The 6,000-nt window shown below is 40.4% G+C and overlaps 1 pseudogene; it reads right to left on the bottom strand.

Moving 5' to 3' along the window:
• Window positions 1–809: 809 nt before the first annotated feature.
• Window positions 810–1,440, bottom strand: LOC136148387 (interferon omega-1-like; annotated as a pseudogene).
• Window positions 1,441–6,000: the final 4,560 nt, after the last annotated feature.

The following is a 6,000-nucleotide window of genomic DNA, read 5'->3' as shown; positions in this document are numbered from 1 at the left end:
AAACAATTTAAAACTAATACCTCTTTGCCATTTTTTAAAAATTTCCAACAGTCAGTGACTCTGAATATTATATGTCTCCAGACAACTTAGAAAGAATATATAATATTATTTTTCCTTTCCAGCATCATTTGTACCTAAAACTTTCAGTGTGAGAACATTCTTTTCCTTCACTTCTCTTTGTAGTCTTTAATATAATTGAAATGAAATAAACAGTAATACTGTTGTAATGTCCTCTTTGTAAGACTGAGAGTTTCAGTGCAATAGGGATTGCATTTGCTTTATTCACTTGTATTTCTTGGTGGCAATTACACAGTCGATCACTAGGGTACTCAATTTATATGTATAATCTGAAAGGAATGAATGAATAAATAAGTGTTACCACCCATTCTTTAATAAAATTTTTAAAATGAGTGTTTGGATTTTAATTTTTGAGTAAAGAGACTCAAATTTTCTTTGATAAGAATTGAATAAATAGAACAAAGTGCAAATTTAATAACATGAAATGGTAAACATGTTTTAGAAATTTTAATATGTACAGATGAAATGTAATTTTATTAATAATTTCCGAATATTATAAATATGATAGATGCAAGAAGGAAACATAAATAAATAATACAGAACTTCAGGGCAGGCATCACTTATGGACTGATGCCCCTGCAGATGAATGCTTTTATATCTATATTACTACTGACAAAATATTGGCTGAAGTATATAAATAAATTTGATGGCTAAAGCAGAAATGAGTCTAATGAAATGAACACAGGTGAGTGTACAAGGGTGATGTGGCATCTTAGTCACTGAGAGTCATCTCAAGGTGAGTTCAGGTCTCCACCCATCTTTCTTAACCTTTCTTGCAAGCTGGTTGGATGAAGAGAGAGCTCTCATCATCTCCACTCTGACTATTTCCGAGGCACAGTCGCTGTATTCCTTCTCTTGCAGGTAGACATGGATGCCCTGGAAACCTCTTCACAGCCAGTGTGGGGCCCGTCTTTCCCAGGGCAGAGTCATCCTCTCCCATCACCTGCCCCAGGCAGACATCCAGGTCATCCAGCTGCTGAAGGAGTCCAGTGCGGAACTGCTCCAGGAGGGTGGTGTCCCAGGCAGCAGAGGAGCGCTCTGTGTGGAAGAGGTTGAAGCTCTGCTGGAGCATCTCGTGGAGCACAGAGAAGGCCTGGGCCTCCTGGAGCTCGCTGCCCTCCACCATCTCCTGGGGGAAAGCGAAGTCTTTTCTGTCCTGCAGACAGAAGCAAGGGGAGAGTCTCCTCATTTGGCCCAGAAGGACAGACAGAAGCGAGGGGACAGCCTCCTCATTTGGCCCAGGAGCCTGAAGTTCTTCCTGCCAACCAGCATGTGGTTCTGAGACAGGTCACAGCCCAGGGATCCTCCCGGGCCGTAGCTGACCAGCACCAGGGCCATCAGTAGAGAAAGCACGAAGGCCATGGGGAAGATGAGGCTGCTGCTGGGCTGGCGGAGATGGTGTCTGGTGGGACCTTGAGGTAGGTTCTCTGATGCCATGCTTTCTAAGCCAGGCTTTTAAATAGGGAAGACAGTACTCACTGTCTGAAAATTTCTCTCCCACTTCCACTTTGTGTTTTCATACAGAGATAATCTACTTGACCTAGAAAATGTAATCAATCTGTACTTTTAATTTTTACAATAGAATTTTAATTTTCCCAATAAACTTTGGATTTGTCAATCCAAATGGATATCAAATGAGAAACTAATTAAAGGCTGAAGTTATGTAGGTATGTAAAATTTATAGACATTTACATACTTATGTACATATTTTAAGATATATATGAACATTCCTTTTCTTTGTGTCAGGACCAAAATTTTTCCCTGTTTCTGAACTACATTTCTTCTCTTTACCTTATACATAGGAAGTCAGTGTCCCTCAGGCCCTATAGGTTTCTTTATTTATTTTCTGTTTTAATCAGAGCAGAGGCTTCTAAGTATTAGCGCATGAGCTACTCAGGTGTTTCTGTTCTTTTGAGGACATTCATTCAGGTTCCCGAGGTTACATTTCACTGGGATCACAATGTCATGAGGAATGGAGTGTTTCCTGTCATTATCAGTAAACCAGGATGACATAGTCATCAGAGTTTCCAGCCCTCCAGGGTGCTCAAGAAGGAGATTTATACCTGTGGTCTAAGAGTTGTCAGATTCTAGCCACTCTCTAAGGTGAGCCCAAGGGAACTCAGAATGTGAAAAAATGCAAGATGCATGGCCCCAAGATAGCTGAGATGCATGAAAGGAATGATCTGAGTGAACCCAGTCTGAGTCTGCCTCTACCTAGACATAGAAAAGTACCAAATTCCTTACCTTGAGATAGCTGGTTTTCTTTAATTCACAAAATTACTTTTGATGTTCAGACTACCTGCCCTTTCTAGCAAACTTCTATGTAACCTGACTACTCCCCTTATCTCCTTGGAGCAGTTCTCTCAGGGTGACTTTCTCCTGAATTCCCACCAAATAAAACATAACTCAACTTTTAGGTTGTGACTGTTTTTTTAAGCTGACACTCAGGAATAATATATATTATGAAAATATATTATGAGATATATATATACATATATATATATAATATATTATATTATGAGAATAATATATCACTGTTTCTTTCCACCAATTTTTTTTTAATGGTAGATCTATATTCATCTACAGGCTATATCAATACTCCCACCAGGAATCCTGATTCTTTTCTGGTGCATGTAGGTGTGAAGATTCTAATTCCAACATAATTATGTTTCCAGCACCACCTCACTCACAAGATGGTTATCACCTCTAGTGGCACTTTTTCTCAGAAATTAGAGAGTGTCCTCAACCCAAACTCTTTGGGACTCACTTGTGAGGGCAGGCTTATCACATCCTGAGAACTTCAGAATTCTACTGTGGAGGGACTTGTCTCTTTTGTTTGCAAAACCATTCATCTTCCAGGATTCCCACCCTCTCCCTGGAGTGTTTCTGTGAAGGACTGGAGTTCTCAGTGATGACCTCCTGTTCTCCTGACCTGTGGCCCCAGGTATCAAGGGTCAGCAGCCCTCAGATGTTGACAACTAAAGTGTGGAGAGCTAAGCAGGTGGAGGCATTATCCAATTACAGTTGTTACACCTTTGGTAGACAATTTTTATTTTTCCACTACAGCTTTTATCACTCTTTTACTTAAAGTGTTGAACATTTATTTTGCTCAGAATTTCTGAGTTGGCCATAGGGAATTCCGTTATGTATTAGTAAAAGCTTATGTCACAGAAGTCGGTGACCCTCAGTTGTTCATTCAGTCTACATCCTTCTGTTGGGCTGACCTGTCGCTCCGTTTCTGTCTCCCGCTCAGAATGCAGAGCAGTGAGGCCCAAGCTCTGTCAGGAAGAAAGAGCCTTGTCTCTTTACTTACCCATGATGCTTTCTTTTAAATATAAATTGTGAGGCTGCCAGGGCTAACACTATGACAGGTGGCCCGGACCTAAGTTTTGGTTTCCCCTGAAATGGTAAGATTCCCTACCCCCATCAGGCGGCCTGGAGCCAGCCAATCAATATGCGCCCAGTAAGAAATAAAGGGAAATCTGAAAAGCCCGTCAACACCCAAGTTTGAAAAAAGCCCATGAAAGTTTGTACCAATAAAATTGCTTTGCAAACATGTAACCAATCCACTTAAGGCAGCTCCCAACTGCTTATGCATACCCTATAAATTTGGGTAACAGCTTGGGCTCGGGGCTCTCTGACCCTGCAGCACTGCGATGGATGTGGCAGGAGCCCTGGCTCGAGCCAGTAATAAACTTCCCTTTTTTGCGAGTTGCATTGTCTTGGAAGCCTTCTCTCTTCCCGCTCGGGGATTCGGGCATCGGGCAAAACATAAATAACAACAACAAAGAAAACTTAAGAACTTATTTTTTCATAGTGAAATACCAACTGAAGTTTGTCTCTCTCCCCTGTTTCATTTTAGGGTAAATACAAAAGGAAGTAAAAAAATGGCAGAGGGGCTTCACCTTATTTTCTCTCATTTCCAAGACTTTGGGTTTTTTGTTTTTCATTTCAGCTTTCCTGGAAAGCAAATCTTCAGAGTTGTTTGTGGACAAAAATAAAACAAGTGTAATTTTTAACATCATAAAAATGAAAAAAGAGAAGTGTCTTTTCTCCTGATAAAATGGCAAAGTGGAAGTTATTCTAAAAGAGTGCACTCAAACAATGGAAGGAAATATAATGTTTGATATACCTTAAACAGTCACAAAGACAGCCATGTATGCATGTTAAGTTGATTCAGGTGTGTCCGACTCTCAGCGATCCTAAGGACACGCTCCTCTACCCGCATGATTCTCCAAGCAAGAATGCTGGAGTGGGTTGCCATTTCTTCCTCCAGAGGATCTTCCCAACCCAGGATGGAGCCCTGGTCTCTTATGTCTCCTCCATCAGCAGGCAGGTTCTTTACCACTAATGCCACCCTAGAAGCCCCCACAAAGACAGCCAGATGACTCAAAAAATTGTCCATGTTGTCTAGTCCCCAGAATGGGCCCCACAGTGAGGAAGAAAGAAGAAAAGGAACAAAACTTATTTAACATATGAATTAGACAGCCCTCTCATCTGTCAGTTGGAGAGAAGCAATCTAACCTGAGGCAAAGATTTGATAGATCTAGGCTAAATTGAAGCCCTTCTCCACACTCTGAGCAAACACACACACACACACACACACACACACACACACACACACACACATGCACATACACATCCTGGTTAATTCCTGAATTGCAACTGGTTACTTTAATAGATCTGAATTCTACCCAAATAGACACACTCCAGGCTATTGGTTGGCAACAGTTGTGTTCTCTGAAATCCCTTTATGTGTGGCTGTGTTCTGTGTTACTACTGAGCCAAGGTGGAAGGGATGCAAGTGCAGTTATTATTCAGAGGGAATAATAAGTCTAAAGCAAGGCTTTAAATAGGGAAGACAGTACTCATTCAGAAATTTTCTCTCTCACGTGCATTTTGTGTTTTCATTTAGACATTTTCTATTTGACCCAGAAAATGTAATCAATCTATACTTATAGTTTTAACAATAAATGCTTTGTTTTCCCAATAAATTTTGGATTTGTCACTCCAAATGGATATCAAATAAATGAGAAACTAATTAAAGGCTGATGTAATGTAAGGATATAAAGACTTATAGACATGTACATACTTATGTACATATTTTAATATACATATAAAGATTCCTTTTCTTTGTGTCAGGAACAAAATTTTTCCTTGACTCTGGACTGCATTTTTTCTCTCCTTACCTTATACATAGGAGGTCAGTGTCCCTCAGGCCCTATAGGTTTCCATGTTTTGTTTTCTGTTTTAATCAGAGCAGAGGCTTGTAATTATTAGTACAAGAGCTAATCAGTTGTTTCTGCTCTTTTGAGAACATTCATTAAAGTTCCTGAGGTTATATTTCACTGAGACTGCAGGTCAAGAGGAATGGAATGTTTGGTACCATATCAGTAAACCAGGATGACACAGTCATCAGAGTTTCCAGCCCTCCAGGTTGCTCAGGAAGGAGGAATATAGTCCTGGTCTGACAGTTATCAGATTGCAGCCACTCCCTAAGGTGAGCCCAAGGGAATTCAGGATGTGAAAAAATGCAAGGCACATGGCCCCAGGATAGCTGAGATGCTTGAAAAGAATGATTTCAGTGAGCCCATTCTCTTGCATCTTCCCATATAAAGCAAAGTGCTAAATTCCTTAACTCGAGATATCTGGTTTTCTCTACTTCACAAAAATACTTTTGAGGTTCAGACTACCTGCCCGTACTTGCAAACTTCTATATAACCTGGCTCCTCCCCCCACCTCCTTGGAGAACTTCTCTCAGGGTGACTTGAAATATTTTCTCCTGAATTCCCACCAAATAAAACAAAGCTCTCAACTTTTCGGTTGTGACTTTTTTTTTCAAGTCCACAGTCAGGAATAATATATTAGACGTTACTGGTTCTTTCCACCGTTTTTTTACGGTAGATCTATAGTCCTCTACAG

Source organism: Muntiacus reevesi, chromosome 17 (genome assembly GCF_963930625.1).
Source record: "Muntiacus reevesi chromosome 17, mMunRee1.1, whole genome shotgun sequence".
Classification (NCBI taxonomy): Eukaryota; Metazoa; Chordata; class Mammalia; order Artiodactyla; family Cervidae; genus Muntiacus; species Muntiacus reevesi.
The sequence above is the reverse complement of the archived record's forward strand: the minus strand, read 5'-3'. Positions and strand labels throughout refer to the sequence as shown.